The sequence below is a fragment of the Coenobita brevimanus genome, chromosome 34 (assembly GCF_032717465.1).
Source record: "Coenobita brevimanus isolate Jiangsu-jjx chromosome 34, ASM3271746v2, whole genome shotgun sequence".
NCBI lineage: Eukaryota > Metazoa > Arthropoda > Malacostraca > Decapoda > Coenobitidae > Coenobita > Coenobita brevimanus.
In genome coordinates, this window is record NC_136987.1 from 24,411,895 (window position 1) to 24,433,457 (window position 21,563).

Consider the following 21,563-nt stretch of genomic DNA (forward strand, 5'->3'; position numbering starts at 1 on the left):
GTTTACATTTACAGTGATAAAAAATGGCTGAGAAAGGAAACTCCTGCCCCGTGATGGCCTTCCCCTTGGCCCCGAAGATCCAGCACGAACTACAGAAGAAATGTGGATCTTTTAATAAGGGACTGGTGGAGGCTGGACCAGGGCGGCACCTCCTGCCACCGCACTGCAGATTGTACCTTGAAAAATATGCCCAGTTCAGGTGAGCAGATTCGAGAGAGAGAGAGAGAGAGAGAGAGGGGGGGGGCAGGGAACAGTTTAAGGATTTGAATTTTGTTAAAGCAGACTTACTGGTCATCAGTAAGACCCGCCGATACGTCATAAAAACACCCCTGCTATAACCAATACACCAAGTCCTGTATGTAACAGCACTACCATGTATTCAGTATAGACGGTGGCTCTACCATACATTCAGTTTAGACGGTGGCTGTGCCGTGTATTCAGTATAGACAGTGGCTCTGCATGTATTCAGTATAGAAAGTGGCTCTACCATGTATTCAGTATAGACGGTGGCTCTACCATGTATTCAGTATGGACAGTGGCTCTACCATGTATTCAGTAAAGACGGTAGCTCTGCATGTATTCAGTATAGACAGTGGTCCTACCATGTATTCAGTATAGATGGTGGGCGTTAGCTCCGAAGTGGTAACGTGTGGAACTGTATGATACGTAGGAGGACTGCAGGGCCTCACAGAAAAAGCGCATTAAAAAAAAAAAAAAACAGGCCTACTTCATATACCTCACCAGTAGCAGTATTATCCAGACTGAATCTTCCTCATCATTGATCTTGCCATCTTCCCCACATCATCTTCAGTTCATCTCCAATCCACATCCACCACCCCTTAGGCCACTTTCACACGAGGCCACCGGTGGCAGCCACCAGTGGCCACAATTAGTTGCCTACCATAGTTTTCAATGGAGCCTTTCATACGAGGCCACTGCGGTTGCCCGGCTGGCTACCAGCTCCCGGCGGTGGCTTGCTCGCACAACTAGTGTCCGCCACTTTCGGTTGCTGCCACTCGCTGTAAGGCATTTTTTTCAAATTGGAGCTTTCATACAGGTACAGTAGGTGCCGGCCCCTTCACACTGGGCCACCAGTTGCGGCCACCGGTGGCTGCCACTGGTGGCCTTATGTGAAAGCGGCCTTACTCCCTCCCCTACCTTCATTAACCGTGACATATAGGTTGTTGAGCAGACCCATTAACTGCAGGCAAGCAACCACTCTCCACCCAGTCGACAGGGGCACCATAGAAGGCAACACATTACCCTATTATTTTATTACTGTACAGGTATATGGTTGTCACCCAGAAGTGTACAGTTCCTGGGTTAAAGGAAACCATTAGGCTTGTCACTCAGCTTAGAGCCACCTGAAGTTGAAAGAGCAGCAATAAAAGTGACAGGAAGGATGGGAGAAATAGGAAGAAAGAGAGCAGACACAGAAAATGAATAATAAAGGTGAAGGAGGATGTAAGTATCATTACATTAGGTGAGTGGATGATGGTCGCTACCACCTACCTAAAACCGTGACGTGTAGGTAAATAAGATGTACCGTATTTTTGATGATGAGGAAAAATCAGAGATCTAAAGAGTATATGACTAGTGATGACAAACTTTACTCTTTACAGTAAATATGTAGTTGAGGTTTTACGTGGTTTTTCAAATGTCTGAGCTTTTCTCTCCTTCCCTCCCTCCCCCCCTTGCTCTCTCTCTCTCTCTCTCTCTCTCCTTCTACTTCTTCTTCATCTTCTTCTTCTTCTACTTCTTCTTCTTCTTTATGTCTGGAAGGTCCAATACAGAAAAAAAAAATCCTCAAGTAAGATGTAAGCTTAAAGATATTCCACCAAGATTATGGGTAATATAAAAGTTTCCCACAACGACTAGGTACTTTACTGGAACAGGGCTGTGCTACACTTTCGGAATCTAGTTGTGCTCTGTCTCTCCTAATTTCGTGGGGAGGGAGGTAAATGAGCTTTTTCCGTCATGCTGGGTTAAGGAATTCTTGGATTTGTACGCGTAAAACAGTCTTCTCATCGTACTCTTCCTCAGTTTGCAAACATGTCAATAGGAAGCTCTCAGAGCCAGTCAGCTCATTCTTTCTTTTTTCTTTCTTTTATTGGATGATTTTTTCCCTTACGATTTTCATTTCTCTTTCCCAGGTTTCAACCAGGTGACGTACTGGTGATGACGTTTCCCCGCAGCGGCACAACGTGGACACAGGAGATGGTGTGGTGTATGACACACGACTTTGACTTCACCACAGCCATTAACACGCCACTCAGAGAGCGATCCCCTTTCTTTGCGTAGGCACCAACATCACTTGATTCTGCTTCACTGGTGGTAGTAGTAGTAGTAGTAGTAGTAGGTGGTGGTGGTGATAGTGGTGGTGGTGATGGAAGTAGTAGTAGCAGAAATAGTAGTGTTGGTGGTGGTATTGGTAGTAGTAGTAACAGAAGTAGCTGTAGTATAGTCTATTTGATTGACCTATGCACCTAAGAATGTGTAGGGCAAGTAGGGTATGTTTGATTTGTGACGGCCGATTGGCCATCGATATTGGTGTCATTAATATTCGCCCCACACTGGGGGGTCACGGGCAAACTAAGAGCCCATCAGAGATAGGCACGTTAATTGAACTGTAAAAGCAGGAAAACTACCACACAAGCTTTAAAAAAAAAAAAAAAGAGTGAGTTTTCTAAGACAATGTTGGTATTGTTGTACCAGTTATGGTGGGGGAGGGTAATCCCTGACCGTTTGTACAAGTACCAGGGAGGGTGTGCTGCCAACTACCCTAGCCACATCTGTAATGGCGTTGCCTGAATGCGGAAAGCTCCCGTCTGGCTGAGCGCAGATCAGAGTAGTGACTGGGCAATCCATCATGTAGTGGCAGAGGAGCTTAGCGAACTGCGTCAGGCAGTGGGGACACAGTTCAGACTCAAGCCAGCAATCCGACTATTGCAAGGGAGCCCCATGCGTAATCACTGGAGCCTGACAAGGAGATAATTAGGTAAGCCCGGCAGAATTAAGATGGGAGTGTAGGACGAGGAAGCAGCATACCTGGCAGCAGATGACAGCTCTCAGCAATATAGAGTTGATGGTCTTCCCTAGTGAGCCTGCTAAGAGTACTTGCCACCACCAAGAGAATATGCGAGGCACTAGGGTGGAGCTGAAAAGTAACATCTGGAAGCGAGCCAGCGGAGCGAGCGGTAGCGTCAGCAAGCTCATTTCTTGCAATCCCAACATTCCCAGGGAACCAGTGAAAAATCACTAACCCACCCCGCTGCTGGATGAGGAACGCCACCGTGTAAATACCTGTGAGTAAAAACATGTGGTCGTTGAGGGAAAACATCTCCAGGCACTGAAGAGAGGAGAGGGAGTGTGTGTGAATTGCCACTTGCCATTGGTGATGGGGATAGGCATGACACAAGGCACCGAGCAGTGCCACCAGCTCTGCCTGAAAGACAGAAACCCCCGGGGAGAGGCCCCAGGACTCTGTATAACTTCCGAGGGCGAATGCTGACCCCTCAGAACCATCAGAGCAGACTGGCCTGTCAGTGAAATATGCCACAAAAAGCAGTATAGTTCAGTGCAGCAACCCTACTGAGGCCCTCCTGCTGGGGGATGGCAGGAATGGGGTGGTGCGTTTTTTCCTCGGTGGGGTATAAAAAAGTAAAAGGAGGTGGGGGTCCAAGGAGATGGAGCAGGATATCCTGGGCAAGGCATGTTAGGATCCCTGCACACCTCGGGTGCCACACCCAAGCTATGAATAACAGCAGCTGTGGCCTGAGCCCAATTACGCTGGGGTAGCAGGTCTAGGTGCATGTCCAATAGCTGCCGCAGGAGAGCAGGGACACGGAGTTGGGGCTGGTGTTGCAGCAGTCAGTGTCACTGCAGTCACGTGCAATGCTATATGATGCTCCAGTGAGGGAGAGCCGCTCTCGATACATAAATTGGCTAGCCCAGTCCAACAGGGAGCACCCAGCATAACCCTCAGTGCATCGTTCTGGAGCACTTCCAGAGATCGTATGGAAGGTGAGGCAAGGTTAGTGAGACATATCGCACTGTAGTCCATGTTGGAGCAAATGGCATGTGTGAAGAACGTGTGGAGAACATTGTAGGATGCCCCGAGTCTTCGTTGGAAAGGTATTGTAGAGCGGAAGTGCGGGTGGCAGCTCTCTCTCGCAGGTATTTAACATGTCTGGTGAAGGTAAGCCCCCTGTCAAAGAACACTCCGAGTAACTAGTAGAGCATGACAAATCCGAGACTGTGACCACCAAGCAGTAGTGGATGATCCGGAGGGTGGAGACCAAAAGGAGGCATTTAGTCTTCTCGAGGTTGACCTTCAACCCAAGGTCGCCACACGTGGCATACAGCCTGGACAGAGCAATAGGTGCCTGGGTGATGCAGTCCCTCCTTGAGAAGACCAGTGCCAAATTGTCTGCATGGCAGAGCAGTGTAACGCCAGGAACATAGTCTACCGTCAGTAACCCCTCCACCAGCATGTTAACCGAAGGAGTCCCGTTGACATATGGATACATCAGAACATTTTGTCACAGTGGCACCTGACGACATATCCATACATTTTGCAATTGCAAGGTCCGTCATTTGCTCAATTTTCAAATCTCGTGCATGATTTTTGGTATGTAGGCGCGGGACACATTCCCAAATCCGCCGTGAGGCAGGGACACTCCCTGACGTGGAACTGAAAGGGCGGTGAGGAGGAGACACAGGTATGGGCCTAGTTCTCTGTATAGGGAAGGCAGGAGTGGTGTGGCAGTAGTGACTGGTGAAAGTGAAAGTGGTATGGTGGGAGTGAGCTGTGAAAGTGAAAGTCGTGGTGTGAGGGAGGCAGCGCAAGCACATGGTGTGAGGCAGCGGGGAGGCGAGGAGGAGCCACTCCCTAGCACGTCTTTCACCCCTCATCATTTCCGCACTTCCTTCCCACAGCCCCATGATGTGGAAAAAATGGAGTTCCCATGAGCTAAGCCCTGTATTGGACTATATAGCCCCGCTAGGGTTACAGGAGCGAGCTACCACTCCTGGCATGGCAGCCCGAGCGAGGCTCAAACTCGCAATCCCCCGATTACGAGTCCGGCGCGCTACCACTGTGCTACCGCGCCCCCCCCCATGAGAAAGGAGGGAAAGGGAAGGGAAAGGGGAAAGGAAAACGGAGAGGGAAGAGGAGCGCAAGTGGGGAAGGGCGCTGCTCTCCACCTCCCCAACCTCCCTCACCACCCTTTCCTCCCCACCCCGACGAAAGCGACGATGGGGACGAGGCTGGAGACAGTAGCGTGTCGTGGGACTGGGAAGATGGGAGTATTTTCACTCCCATCATTCACCCCTTCACTAAGGAATGGGGGTCTGGCTGCACGGCTCCTGGAATCCACGCTGGCTCCACCAGGGTGGATTTCTTCCCCCTGTTCTTTGGGGAGGAGTTTGTGGAGAGGATTGTGGAACAGAATAACCCATTTGCAAGCAGCCAGCACCGTGAGTGTGAGCGAGAAGGTAGGAGAAGCAGGCACACCCTCCAGTATGATTACCCAGTTAACATAAGTGAGATGTTTATCTTTCTAGCTCTGGTTCTTTTTATGGATATTGTACAGAAAAGACAAATTCCGGCATACTGGACCATGGACCCTATGACCAACACACCTTTCTTTTGGAAAGGAATGGGCCGGAATCGATTCCAGCAAATTCTGAGCCGCCTCCACTTTTACGATGCCGACGATCCTGCTAATGCTGACAACTTGGACAGAATGAGGAGAATAAGGTTGGTATTTGATCACCTGCGGGAAAAGTTCCACTCATCCTTCTATCCTTATAGAAACCTTGTCATAGACAAGAGTCTCATATTGTGGAGAGGCAATATTTCTTTTCGCCAGTACATACCCAGCAAGAGAGACCGTTTTGGGTTCAAGATCTTTGTTATGCGTGACTGGAAGATTGGTTATTTACAAGACATAGTCTTGTACACCGGCGTACAGACAGACATAATAGAAGATCGAAGTATTGGATGCTCAGGGGCCGTGGTAAAGACAATGATAGAGGATTACCTTCATAGTGGTCACGTGCTCTACCTTGACAACTGGTACACCAGCCCCCTTCTCACATGGTACCTACACCTGCAAGACACTGGAGTCTGGCACTGTAAAGAGAAACCGTTGGCATATGGTCAAGGATGGGAGGAAACTTGACAGGACTGAGGTGTTTTTTTTTCAAGGCTAATAACACCCTCACCACCCTGTGGAACCACAACAGGGAAGTTTCCATCCTATCGACGGTAAACCGCCCCCTCATGCACCGCACAGACTTCGTGGATTCCCGCAGCAAGAGGAGGCGCCACGTCTGGCAACCTGAGTCGGTACTGGGCTACAATATCAACACGAGGCAAGTGGACCAGTCTGACTCCATGATTTCCAGTGTGGAGTGTGCCAGGACTACGATGAAGTGGTACAAAAAGCTCTTCTTCCACTTGCTTGATATCACAGTCCTGAACACACACTACCTCCACGCCATGACTACAGGAAGCTCAGAGACCTTCGAGGGGTTTGTGAGGGAGATGCGAAATATGCGGAGGACAGGTCCCACCACTGCCACCGCTCTGTCACTGCCGCACAGACTCCACTACACCTCACTGCACGCCACTTCCCCACCTTCATATCTCCTCAACCGAACTGCTCTAGACCCCAGCAGCGGTGTCACGTCTGTAGCCATTCCCGAGTGAGAAAAACCACTCAAAGAAAAGACATGAGGTACAAGTGTGTGGAGTGCAACACTGGCTTGTGCATTGTGCTTTGCTTCAAAGAATACCACACGGTAGTGAATTACTGATACTGTGTATGCTTGTGATATGAGGCTCTAAGTGCTGTAAATATGCGATACTCTGAGGCTCACTATAATTGTAAAGTCTGTAAATATGTGATAACAGTAATATAAGGTGGAAACTGGTATAGTGTAAGTGGAAAAATAGAATGTAAGTTGAAACAGTAGTTATAGCGAGTTCACTCATTATGTAAACATGCGATAATCTGACGCTCACTATAATAGTAAGGCCTTTAAATATGTGACAACGGTTATATAAAGTGGAAAAAGGTGTAATGTTAGTGGAAAATTTTAATGTAAGTGGAAAAATAGAATGTAAGTTGAAACAACAGGCCTAGCGGGTGCGATCACTATGTAAATATGCACTAACATTACACTAAGAGCCCCCCTGGGGTAGGGGGGTTTTCAAGAATACTCCCCCAGTATCCCTGCTTGTCGTATGAGACAACTAAAAGGGTTGGCGGAGGGTTAGTGCAGCTCTCCGGAAAACAGCTAACTAAAAAAACGAACAAGAAGCCTTGGACAAGGACTGACCAAAAGATGACAACCAAGGACCGGACAAAGGTCATGGTACGGATCGCAACATAGAATGTAAGAGGTGCGAATGATGAGGTGAAAGAGAGAGAGATTGTCCAGGTGCTTGAGGGTGCGAAAGTGGATGTATGTGGAGTAACTAAAATAAATGGAGAGAAGAGAGTGTGAGAGAATGGGAGTATGGATGGGGTATATGTGCAGGAGTAGGTGAGAATGAGAGGGCAAAAGAAAGAGTGTGTATTGTTGTGTGTAAAAGATGGAAGAAAAACATAGGAGAGCATGAATCAGTTGGGTCAAGGATTGTGTGGGTAAGACTGAAAGTTGGAATACAAATGTGGGCGACTGTGTGTGTGTATGTGCCAACGCATGACCGTCCAAGCAGAGTGAGAGAAGAGTTCTAGAAGTGTGCATGGAAAAGTTTGGAAGGAAGGAGAGAGTGTTTTTGATCGGTGATATGGATGGTAAAGTAGGGAATGTGAAGGTGGATGGAATAGTTGGTGGTGGGGTATGCCTGATGAGATAGATGAGAATGGCAATGCGTTAGTGGACACTTGTGCCAGGAGGGGGTTGGTGGTAGCCAATACCCTCTTCAGGCACAAAATGATCCACAAGTATACATGGCGAGTGATGAGAATGGTGGGTGGTGAACTGAATGAAAGGAAGGCAATGATTGATTATGTGTGTGTGGATGTAAGGATGCGAAGATGTGTAATGGATGCAAGAGCTTATAGAGACTGGGGAAGTGGATTTCTGACCACTACTTGGTGGTGGCCAGTATCAAGATCCAAGCAAGATGGAGAATTAGAAGAAGAGAAGGACGGGAAGAAGGAGTAGTTACAAGGAGAGTGGCAAGGTTACAAGAGGATGAGAAAACAGCAGAATATAAGAGAGAAGTAGCAGAACGATTGGGTAAATATGAATTGTAGCAAATGGGAGACGTGGAAGGTGTGTGCAGGATATTCCCAGAAGAAATATGTGCCATATGTGATGTGGTGTGTGGGGTGAAGAGAAGACGAATGGGGGTGCAAGAACCAGCGTGGTGGAATAACGAATAACGAGTTGAGACAGGCTGTGGCACAAAAGAAGAAAGCATACAATGAATGGATGAGAAATAGGGGTGTGGAAGAAGTTGAGAGATGGAAGAGAGAGTTATATGTAGAAAAGAAGAGAGAGGTGAAAAGATTAGTAAGAGAGAGTAAGAAGAAAGTGGATGAGGAATTTGGAAGGAATTTGAGTGTAAAGTGGAGGGACTGCAAGAAAATGTTCTGGAAAGAGGTGAAGAGAGGAAAACAGGATAGCAGTGAAGTTAGCAGGGGAGTGAAAGATAAAAATGGTAGATTACAAGTGTAGAAGGGAGAAAAACTGAGCAGATGAAGAGAACACTTTAAGGAATTGTTGAATATAGAGGATGCAAGGAATGCGAATATAAGTGGCTAGGGAATGGCTGGTAGAAGGAGGGAGGTGAGAAGACAGGAAGAAATCAGTAGGATAGAAGTTGTGGAAGCAATGAAGAAAGTCAAAATGGGGAAAGCCCCAGGAATTGATGGAGTGTGTAGTGATATGCTGAAGCATGGGGGAGAGATAGTAGTAGAATGGATGTGGAAGATGTGCAGATTGGCCTAGGAGGAAGGTAGAGTCCTGGAGGATTGGAAGTCAGGTATAATTATTCCCTTGTACAAAGGAAAAGGAGAAAAAGAAGTGTGTGGTAATCATAGGGGGATTTGTCTTCTTAGTGTAATAGGAAAAGTGTATGGTAGGATACTTATTCACAGAGTCTGGGAAAGAACAAAGGAACTAGTTGGAGAAGAACAGGGAAGCTTTAGGAAGGGGACAGGTTGTGTAGATCAGATAGTCATTCTTAGATCTTTAGTGGAAAAGTTTCTAGAGAAGGGAAAGAAGTTGTATGCAGCTTTCATGGAGTTTGAAAAAGCATATGACGGGGTGGATAGACAAGGATTGTGGAAAGTATTAAGAATATATGGAGTAGATGGGAAGTTGTTGAATGCTGTGAAGAGTATGTATGATGGTGCTAAGGCTGCAGTGCGTGTGGATGGTGAACTGAGTGAATTTTTCTCTTTCAAGGTTGGGTTGAAACAGGGATGTGTCATGCTTCCATGGTTGTTCAATCTGTACATGCATGGGGTAATAAAAGAGGTACAATGAAGGGCAGTGGATGTTTGAGTGGCCCTAGTGAGAGAGGGCAGTGTCTGGAAACTCTCTGTACTGTTGTTTGTAGGTGATACTATGTTGTTGAGTGAAGATGAAGGGGAGCTGCAAGGCTTGGTGGATGAGTTTGGGAGAGTGTGTAAGAAACGTAATCTAAAGGTGAATGCAGGGAAGAGTAAAGTGATGGTCTTTGAGAGAGGTGAAGTCAGTGAATGTACAGTAGTGAGGTTGGATGGTGAGGAAATGAAAAATGTGAGTATGTTTAAGTACTTGGGTAGTGTGATGAGTAAGGATGGAAGTTTGGAGAGTGAAGTGCTTGAAAGGGTACAACAAGGAAGAAAGGTTGCTGGTTCCTTGAAAGAAGTGATAAAAAACAGGGAAGTGAGCACGGATATGAAAAAGTTACTACATGACAGTAATGTGATACCAACTCTAACGTACGGAAGTGAAGCTTGGACGTTGTTGGAGGGACACAAGTCAAGAGTGAGAGCAGTGGAAATGAGTTACTTGAGAGGAGCATGTGGAGTCACATGGAGAGAGAGGCTGACAAATGAGGATATAAAGGAGCGTTGTGGTGTGGATGTGGATGTGATAGGAAGCATTAGGAGGAACACACTGAGGTGGTTTGACAATGTGGAGAGGATGGAGGGTGAGAAACTGACAAGGAGAATGTATGTGAGGGAGATGGAGGGGGTGAGAGGGAGGGGGAGGCCGAGGATGAGATGAAGGGATTGGGTGGAGAGGTATATGAGAGAGGGGGGGTGTGAGTTGGGAGCAGGGCAGTGAAATGGCGGGAGACAGGGCGTCGTGGAGGAGATTTGTTTGTGGGCACCCCGTACGGGATTGAGGCGTCTGTCAATAGATAGATAGATTACGCTAAATATAATCGTAATGTCTGTAAAAAGGTGAGAATAGCTATATAAACTGGAAACGGGTATAATGTTAGCGGAAAATTACTAAGTTGAAAAAATGAAATGTATGTTGAAACAACTGTCATAGCGAGTGCGCTCATTATGTAAATATACGCTAACATTACGCTAAATATAATCGTAAGGTCTGTAAATATGTGATAACAGTTATATAAAGTGTAAACAAGTATAAGGTTATTGGAAAAGTATTATGCAAGTAGAAAAAATGGAATGTATGCTGAAACAACAGTGTTAGCGAATCTTCACTAACCAATTTGGACGAATTCACTAGTTTTGCCCAATGGAACAATGCTTATTTCACCTTTATTTTTGTATAAAACCCAATATACTCCTGTACTACATGTTGTTTTGTTTGTAATAAATATGTACCTAATGTGAATGGTTTTCCATACTAAGCCCTACCATAGAAAACGTGACAGCCGCGAGCACCTCCATAGAACATGGCACCAGGTGCATGTAAGGTATACCTGTGTAGGCCACTTATAGACCCTGATGATCACTTTCTATGTGATTTTCCATTGTTTTTCACCAAAAGCGGAGGTTTGAGCCAAAAAAAAAAAAAAATCCAAAGTCTGCCGGGATTGGGGGAGGAGTCAGTGGTGGAAAACAGGCCGGGAAGGGCCAGGTTAAAAAGTAAGGTGCTCAATTCGCTCCCCAGGGGGATGCCATTGTCATAATAATAAAATGGTGAAAGCTGCCCTTGGAACCTGACCCCCACTGTGCAATTGAAAAAGTCCCTCACCCACGACAAGAACCTTCCTCCTACTCCTCATACCACTAGTGCTGCTTGGATGGCAAGAGGGTTAGCCAGCTCAAAGGCTTTTTCCAGGTCGAACTCTAAAGCTTCCCGAGGAAGGATGCCAGGCAGCGTGTGGCACTCCTGCCCAGATGATAGGCATAAATCTTCGGGTGCAATGGTCCCAGATGCCAAGCGAGGCGAGCATGTACAGCCCTCTCTGCCATCTTAGCAAGGCAGCTAAGAAGGGAGATAGGGTGCATAGCGGTGGGATTGCGAGGTTTGGATAACAGCAGTCTTCCACAGCACAGGCAACCGACCCTCAGACCATGAGAGGTTGAGTAAATAAAGCAGCCTCTCACTACCACAATCTCCAGCATGTGATAAAACAGAGTAAGTGAGCCCGTTCAGCCCAGGTGCAGTGTCGCTCCCTTTGTGCAGCGCATTACTAAGTTCCACACTGGTGATGGGACAATCAGCTGGGTCAGGCCTATCACAGGCAGCCTGGACTGCAGCGATGTGGGAGGCAGACAGCTGCACCTGAAGGGTTTGGACAGACTGTGGGATATTGTGGGAAGCGGAGTGATCCGCAAAATGCCATGCAAGTCGGTTGGCCTCAGCAACGGGGTCAGGATGAAAAGGTGGGCGAGGAAGACATGGGTCAGGATGAGAAGGCAGGCGAGGAGGACGTGGATCAGAATGGACTGGATTCTCCTCCACATCTCATGGAGAGTGAAGTGAAAATCCAAGGTTCTACACAATCTTATCCACGCCTCCTCCTTGATGCAGCGCTTCTTAGGTGTTACATGGCGCGTAACTGCAATCAGGTACCAATGGTGCGGGGATATATGGTACTGTTTGCACACCGCATTCAGCCTGTGGTTCAACTCTCTGACCCTGTCACAACAGATCCAGCCGTCCCAGTAGCACTTCACGGATCATCTCTGCGGCGGAATAATGAAGGAGGCAGCCTGTGGGAAGGCATCATCTACCAGATCCACTCGACTCTCGAGGTCTGGGGCAGGAGGAGATACCTCGAAGGCAACGGATAGCGCACGGCCAAAAGCAACCCAATCAGCCCTATGGAGATCCCACCATGGGGGAGTGAGTGGTGGAGGTGGAAGTGCAGCCATTGGCAGAGTGACTTCTAGGGCAAAGTGATCACTTGCGAGGTGAAGGTTCAGTGACCACATTGCCAAGGCTGCAAGGGGAGAGGACACAAATGCCAAATCAAGGCACTCCCAGCGATGTGTGTGGCCTTGGCAGTGTCATTTAGAAGGGAGACACCACCCATCTCCTCCAGTACTAATGAGATGTGCCGCCCTGCATCATTGGACTGAAGGGGCGAGGAGAGAAGGGCGTGGTGGACATTGAAGTTACCACCAATAAACACAGAGTCCCTGGCAGCCTGGGAGAACAGGTCTCCTATCTCCAGGGTGCCCCCGTGGCTTCGGTATACGTTACATACAGTTAGGGGCGATGTCTCCAGGTGTAGAACCACACCCTGTACCTCCACATCAGGTCAACAGAGGGGAGGAGGGGTCACAATCTGTGCATGCGATGTGGTCCTGAACCAGGATGGCGCATCCCCATGTGATGCTACGAACATACGGGAGGAAATGGGTGGTGTAACCAGGGAGACTGAAAGCTGCCCGCACCAGCAGTAGTGTCTCCTGAAGTAGGACGACATGAGGATGAGCCCTCATAGCTGCCTCCTGTAAGTGAGGGAGCTTGCTCCTGGCCCCTGAACGGTTCCACTGGAGGATGCGGAGGTGGGTGGTGACATCTCGCAGGCAGGTGGATCCTGCCATGGGGCAACCTCCATAGGAACCTGGGTCACTTGCACTGTTGTGACCACTGCTGATGTCAATGGGGGCTCCACAGATGACAGCAGAGGATGTGGCACCCAATTGGCTGGTGGCTGGGCAGAGGAAGGCCAATCCTCCACTCCCCAATTCTGACGAGGCCGCCTGTGAGGTCGAGGAGAGGAGGGGGAATGTAGCTACTGCTTCTTCTCGTAAGCCTCATCGAGGATCTTGCCGACCATAGCAACAGCAGGGTTTGTGTCCATTGTCAACCCAGTCATCTGCACAATCATCTGCATGACTCCATAGCAATTTGCGTCCCCAGCAACATCAACTCCTCCAATGAGAAGAGCGGAGTCGATTGGGTAGGCGCTGGTGGGGGATGAGGATCGAAGCTGGGAGGTCTTTCCTGACGAGCAGGCTGTGCCGGGTGGTGAACCTCAGCGGCTGAGGGTGCAGGAGTTGCACTGTCTTTCTGCCGACCCACGCAACTTGCTTCTTCCGTCCCTGCATCACTCTCCTCACTCTTGCAGGACAACTGGGGTGCCAGGCATGGTGCGGTCCTAAACAGATGGGGCACTGAGAGGTCACTGGCTCCTTTACCTTGAATTTTCTGAGGCACAGCTGCATGTCGTGCCGGCCGCTGCAGATGCTGCAAACAACGGGACGATTGCAACTGGCCCGCTGGTGGCCGTGCCACTGGCAGTGGTAGCACCACAGTGGCTCTGGCATGAAGGGTCGGAGTCAGTAGAACCCCCAGTTTCCCAGGTTGGGTTTGTGACCAGTGGATCCCGCAGTGTGACGCAGACCTGTTGCATTTCCTTCCAAGTGTGCTAGTTCTGACACCTCATTGCCTCCTCTGTGAGGTCGTGCTGCAGCAGGATTTCCACAGGCATACGACATGGATACCTCATCACTGTCGCCTTGGTCAACTGGCCTCCCCAAGGCAGCTCTACAATTTGCACTAGCGGTGACTCCTCTTTTGCCACAGCCTTCAGGCGCTGGTACACCTTCTTCTCCATCGGGATCAGCATGCAGCTTGCATAGCAACCAAAATGGTTGGTTACTGCGAGCCCTGACAGATGTCATTCTGGGGCTGCAACCGCATCGTAGCTCGTGCTGAAGCCTGACTGGGGAGGGACACGGAAGGCCGGGAAGGCAGAGTGGGGTGGTGGAGGTGCCACTACAGAGACTGAAGGGCTTGGAGCTGGTGGCCTTCAAGGAGCCACTGGGCATGTTGCCGGTGGTAGGGCATTTCCCACTGTGGTTTTCTCGTCAGCGGGATCCAGCCATCATTGTCAGCAGCAGCACTGGGGGTAGCAGAGGCAGCAGCCTGAAGAGGAGGAGCAGTGGCAGGAGGCACCCTGTTGGCATGAACGCTTGATGTGTCAGAACGGGTGGCAGCAGGAGACGGTGTAGAGATGGTTGGTGCTGGGTGGCGTGGTGCCCTGGGATGAGGGGTGGAACTGCATGCGGCACGAGCTGGAGCTTGGGTGCCAGAGGTGGAGGTGGGAGAGGATGGAGCTGGAGGTGCCTCCTCCATTACCTCATGGATGTAGGTGACCTTCACAGAACATGCTGAGGAAGAGGCAGTAGATGGCATAACGGGGTTGGGGGACAGTCCCCATAGGCTTGGGTGAGGGAGGAGCGGCAGGGGAATGTCCGAGCGATGAGTGGGAGCTCCCAGCGGAGAGCTGCCACTCATGCTTAGCTCCGGCACCTGGCTTAGGGGAGGAGGGCTTTGAGTGAGGGAGCGGAAGGAGAACAGGCCCTGGGGGCCTAGGGATGCTAGTCCCCTTCATGTCATACAGCCAGACAGACACAGATACACACACAGACTAAACACAAACAGACACTCACCTTGAGAAAACAATAAACAGTAAAACTGGCTGAGTCCCTACAATTTCAGGCAACCTATGCTCCATGCTCTCTAAAGGGTGACATAGGAGGCCCCGCCACTGCCCTATGAGGGTCTTCCCTAACCCACCTCGTGCTGGCTATTTTTAGCCCCATGGGTCACCCCAGTGCTGGCCATTTTTTGACCTTATTTTTTGGCTAAAATGATAGATTTTGATGTGGAAACAACGAATTTTGCCATTAACCCTTTCGCGCATGATAAGTTTCAGTAAGTTTTCCGGCGCACGACTATTTCTACAAAGCCACCTGGCCCGGCTGCCTGTGCGCGGCAACACGTATTCTCTCCTTATTTTCACCACCCAAACATCAATATACTGCCATAAAACCTATATCATCTTATTCATCGATGTTTGTTCTAGCTTATAAGCACCACCAAAAAAAAAAAGGAAAACATGAATAAAACAACACTAGGCGGCCGTGAATAAATATTTCGCTATGTCACGTTCACTTCCCAACATCAAACAGGAAAATGTTATTCGAAATTTTGATAGAGAATTTCATGAGCTTTCTAAAGAGACAAATCCGGTTGTGATACGATTTGTAGTTTTCGAGAAAATAGCCAAAAACTGAATGCCATTTTTTTTTTTTTTTTTAATTTCAAGGAGCTCTAATTCTGAAATTTTCCTGCACATTATGTTTTTATTGCATAATATTATGCAGAATCTTTCACCAATTTTCTAAGGAGTACAAATGGTTTCGATACGCCTCATAGCTTTCAAGTAAATCGCCAAAAACGACTGGGAACTCACGTCTGTACGTCACTTTCGTGATGTGTGCATAGCATACACAATATTCCCGCCTACATAACAACGAATTCTTATCGTAGATATTACATTGTTATGTCTTGTACATATGTAAAATTTACTGATCTTTATCATGGTTCTAACAGGAAATCGATACATCCAATACTTTCCGAGTAATTGGCCGGCAATGTGAGATACTTCTCTGAGCGCTTCCGACTTTACCGCTAGCGAGGAAAAAAACAGTCTCTTCCCCCAACTTTTCCAACAGAAAATGCTCCCAAAGGCTTATATTCTGCAAATGAACATACGTAGAATTTACTGCACATTTTCAAGGTTTTTACAAGAAGTCGATACGCCCAATAGTTTTCGAATAATAGGACGACAAAGGTAGATTACTCTTCCGGTCGGTGCCTACATTTACTGCAAGCGAAAAAAAAGAAAAAAGTTTTCTCCCCCCTTGCCTAAAGACTATGCTCCCAAAGTTTTTTTTTTTCTTTACGTACTGACTAGAATCTTTCAAGATTGTTTTTTTATGGTTGTAACCTACTACACATGAACACTACTTTTTCCAAGTTACTGCTAATAAAGCTGTACATTCTGTCATATGTGTAATATTTAGAAGACGGTTATTTGCCTGAAAATTATAGGGGTAATGATAATAAGTCAGTATACATATCAACAAAATTCGGAGAACTCACTTCCTTTACGGGTGTTGATGGAGTTGTATGACCTGGGATTGGAAGATGAGGAGGTATGTTGTGTGTGTGTGTGTGTGTGTGTGTGTGTGTGTGTGTGTGTTCACATAAATGATAACTTTTCCGTGTCTTTTCACTGTCTCATAACTGTCCTCTGGCGTCAGTGGGTGTGTGCCATATATATATAGATATATATATATATATATATATATATATATATATATATATATATATATATATATGTGTGTGTGTGTGTGTGTGTGTGTGTGTGTGTTGATATTTTTTGTCAAAGCCAGTTGGCTACGTTAGTCAGTATCCTCACTCTATTACAGAGTCAAGGGGGATCCCTTGAGCACTCTGCTCGCTACTGAACCTGTACCACTTTTAAGAATATTTCTGGCCATTATTTGAACTAATCTTCACAGGTGCTTGAAGGAAATGTAGTGACGACAATATGCGTTTTGCATAATTCTGTATACATGTGCTTTAAAAGAAAATCCTGAGAAAGTTTCTTGTCATAAAGTTGTCTAGATTAGACCTTGCTTTTGCACAGTAGTTGTGGCATACAAACGCATTATGTTGGACTTAAAGGTTTATGTCCTGACAAATTTAGCTATGATATAATTTCAAAACTAGTCAACTCTCTTATCACAAAGTTTACTTGATAAACGTCTGTCTTCTTTTATGATATTTTCCAAAAAAGTGGCGCGCGCGCGCGCGCACACACACACACACACACACACACACACACACACACACACACACACACACACACACACACACACACACACACACACACACACACTCGCTGGTGCAGTGGTAACGCTCTCGCTTGCCAACTGGTGGACGGGAGTTCGCGCCTCGCTCAGGTTGCGAAAAGTTTCACTGACGAAGTGGGTGGTTACTGTCCTCCTTGAGCAAGGGGACGGGTGTGTGCGTGTGTCAAGGTCACAGCCTTGCCCGTAGATCGGACTATATGAGCTCTCAGCTCCCTTCCGGGAGGGTAAAAGCTGACCATCACGACCATCAAGTGATCCTGACCGACCCGGTGACTTACACACACACACACACACACATCTACCAGCTCTTCCTCAGAAAGAATATATATACTGTATAACAAGGATAAAATACACCATGAGAAAACTGCAGAATGACTGAACTTTGTGAAGAAAAATTATGAAGCCATTGAAAAGGGAAAGGTGTATATGAAGAAAATAAACAGAATTAAAAAAAATAATAATATAATGTATCCCTAGTAAACAATAGTGTACAATCTGACCACTGTAGAGAAATATAACAGAAAACTGCCAAAAGGTTTGTGTTGAAGAAATACAACAGAAACAATAACTACAGAAGACTCGCAAGAGACCTGTAATGGGTCCAAACATTGCTGTTTTGCCACAACGGTAAAAGAAAAGTATATGACATGCAATTGCCTGTATATTGAATTATTAAAAATGAAAGACATTAAGAGAAACGTGCACACTCCAAGCTTTCGTTATACTCTTGCCAGGATGAAAAAATAACAGTGAGAAACAGAATATATACAGGTAGTCTCCCACAGATGTAAGCAAAATGTGTAGCAATAAAAAGGAAAAAAGAAAAGCACAAGAAATTTACCGTAAGTATGAACTTTACAAATTTGACATCATAGGAAAAACAGGAAGCTGTGAAAAAAAAAAAATGTGCGTTGGAAAGAAAAAGCTGGCTAATTTGGCTCTTATATTTGGCGGGATTACGTGGACAGGGCGAGACTGGGTGCAGGTGCCGGAGATCACCCCAGTTAACATCATGCGGGGATGAGGTGGGGGGGGGTGAGGGAGAAGGGAAGAGGTTAGGGGTGAGGGAAGTGGGTGAAGAGGTAAGCAATTATTAAGCAGTAGGGTGAGGAAGCGGTGAGAGTAAGGTGAAAGTTAAGGAACTGAAGAGATTGGTGAAGAGGGGTGAAGAGAGGGAGGAAAATAAAGAGTGGAGGGGAGAAGAGAGGTGGGGTGCTGGCAGCGATGAGGGAGGGTGGAGAAGAGGTGAGATGCTGGCAATGATGAGGGAGAGTGGAGGGAGAGATGAGAGGTGAGATCCTGGCAGTGATGAGAGAGAGTGGAGGGAGAGAAGAGAGGTGAGACGCTGGCAGTGATGAGGGAGAGTGGAGGGAGAGAAGGGAGGTGAGACGCTGGCAGTGATGAGGGAGAGTGGAGGGAGAGAAGGGAGGTGAGATGCTGGCAGTGATAAGGGAGAGTGGAGGGAGAGAAGGGAGGTGAGATGCTGGCAGTGATGAGGGAGAGTGGAGGGAGAGAAGAGAGGTTTGATGCTGGCAGTAGTGAGGGAGAGTGGAGGGAGAGAAGGGAGGTGAGATGCTGGCAGTGATGAGGGAGAGTGGAGGGAGAGAAGAGAGGTGAAGTGTTGCAGTAGTGAGGGAGAGTGGAGGGAGAGAAGAGAGGTCTGATGCTGGCAGTAGTGAGGGAAGGTAAAAATCATGTGAAGAGTGAAAAGAAAGACATGGGAGTGACAAGTAGAGTGACACTGACTTTACCAGGTTGGATGCAGGAACCCGAGATTACCACAGGAAATACGATGCGAGGGTTAGCGGACGAAGGAATGAATAAGGTTAGTTTGGGGATGTGGCAGGTGAAGGTTAAGCGGTAAGATGAAGGACAAGCAAATGCAATGGTTACAAAGGAGTTAATATTAGGGGATGGGGGGTGAGGATGGGAAAGAGAGGTGATTTGATGACATAGTCGAGGGAGGAGAATATTATAGGAAAGATGAAAGGTGGAAGGTTAAGAAAGATGAGATGAGATGAGGGGAAGAAAGAGAGGCTGGGTGTAGGACTCAAGAGATCACCGCAGCAATACAGTGCCGGGTGGGGACGTTAGAAGATAGCTACATGAGAAAGAAAGACCAGGAGGGTGAAGAGGTTAAGGGCTGGGAGGGTGAGGAAGGAGGATGGAAGGAGGGGGTATGGGTGGGGAGGGAGGAAGTGAGGGACAAACAAAATTAATGTGAGTGTTAAGTGTGGGAGACTGGGACAAGGCGATGTTGGCCGTAGGTACAGGGTATAACCCCGGCAAACACGAGCGGGGACAGAGGCCAGTGAGGGTGAGGGAGGGGACTGGCAGTGGATGAGGATAAAAGATGAGGAGTGAGGGGTGAGGAGAGGCCAGAAAGGTGAGGGGGTGGGAGTGAGGGGAGGTGGAATGGAATTGTGGAATGATAATAGGAGAGACAGGGAAAGCAAACGTGAAGTGGGGGAGGGTATTTTAGAAAAGTGAAGGCAAGGAGAGGTTAGAGGGTGGTTGAGCGACAAAGCCAGAGTACGGCTGGGTGTAAGTGTGGCAGATCATTCCAGTAAAAATGACGGTGCAATGATCTTTTGGGGTGAGGGAATGAGAAACAAAGGACTGTGAGGCTAAGAGTTAAGGAACGGGAAGCAAAGATATGGGAGAGTGGCGAGTGAGGAGAGGGAAAAAAGAAGTGAGGTGTTTGCAGAAGTGACCGAAGGGGAACGGTCAGAGAGTGAGAAGGTCGGGTTAGGATAGTGAAGGGGACAAAAGAAATGGGAGAGTGAGGAAGGGAAAGAGAAGCGTGGTGTGAGGAGAGGTGAGGAAAATAAGTGATGGTGGGGAAAAGACAATAGGTGAGGGAAGATTGAGGTGAGAAGAAAAGACGAGGTTGGACTGCACGTACACACACTTACGGGGTGAGGAGGGCAATGATAAGTTAGGTGAGAAGGGAAGGAACAAAGGACTGGGAAAGAGAGGAGTAAGAGAGGCGAAAATGACAGAGAAGTAAAATAGCTTTGTTCTGACTATGAGAAGATTAACTCTGATTAATCTGTCATTTGTCTATCATCATTACTGATTTGTTACAAATAATTTATATTCACTTATGATGTTAATCGTGATGAAGTGCTACGGCTAGGGTCTAGAGTCGTAGAACTATCTTGCTATGTTATGAAACGAGTGGGAAATAAGTTGCACAAGGACAATAATCTCGGTCAAGTTACGGTGGACGAACTATAGGTTATAACATGATAAATCATACTGAAAGATAGGAGCCTCCCTGCCAACGTGACTATCTTTGTTCCTCTCTTTTCCTCTAGTCTCTATGGGAATGGTATCTCTGTAGTTTTAATTACTAGAAATATGAAGCATTGATGCTTTCTTGGGCATTTCCACTGCCATCCATTAAAATCCTCAATAACGAGTCAACATAAAAAGAATGGTGAAGCATAACATTGCGAGAGACAGGACGAAGAGCTCTAAAACACTGTATACTTTGCCCTGTTTCATAACCTTTCGGTATATTTCACATCACACACGAAAATATTATAATTTGGTTTTAACATGATTATTTTGTTACCCAGAATTCCCAGTAAAAAAAAAAAAGGGAGAAGTATAAGTAACGTCAAATTTCATATAACGTACAAGTTTCAAAGTTTGTGTTGTGTGTACACCTGAAGTCAAAGCAAGTCGTGTATCCGTGGCTTCTTATGGCTGTTGATTATCTCTGGTTATTTCCAATCTTTCAGTGCACAATAAACGTCTTTTTAAATACTTTCTTTATCATTAATACGTTTTGATAATTTGAAAATATTTGTTTGGTCGGTAAATAAGGAAGTTCAACTCAGAAAACAGTGTTTGCCCGGATTTTTTTTTTTTTTTTTTTGGAAACCAGTATTTGATTGGTTTCTAATTAAAAAGTATGTAGATTAGATTTGGTCCACTCATATTTTGATGATGCAGTGAATCGGATGAGTCATATATATTTTTACGAGAGAAAAGAAGATTTCATAGTATTTGAGTAGAGGGTAAAAGTGGATACTTTAGAAATTCGAATGTGAGTTTTAGTGTTACATGGGGAGGAACATTGTAGTTGCATTAGAAGCGGTATTTCCCTAGCTATGTTGTTGAGAGTGTGGGCGGGGATGGGACGCACGAGTAACTGATAAGGATAGCCTCCAAAATGGTTACGGGACTTAGGGCAGTTATGTTAAAACTGAGAGCGTGAAGGTGTGGACATGATCCTGTTTTTTTGCGATGGTGATGGAGTAAGACTAACCTTCCTGTACTGCTACTGAGTAATCTCTGGTGTGTGGGATGCAGGCTGATCATATCCAACAACAACATTTTTTTTTTTTTTTTTGTGCTCAACTCTGGGCATAGGCTTCACTGCCTGCTCCCAAGGCCCAGTAGTCCTCCTACATATCATACACCTCTACACGTCAC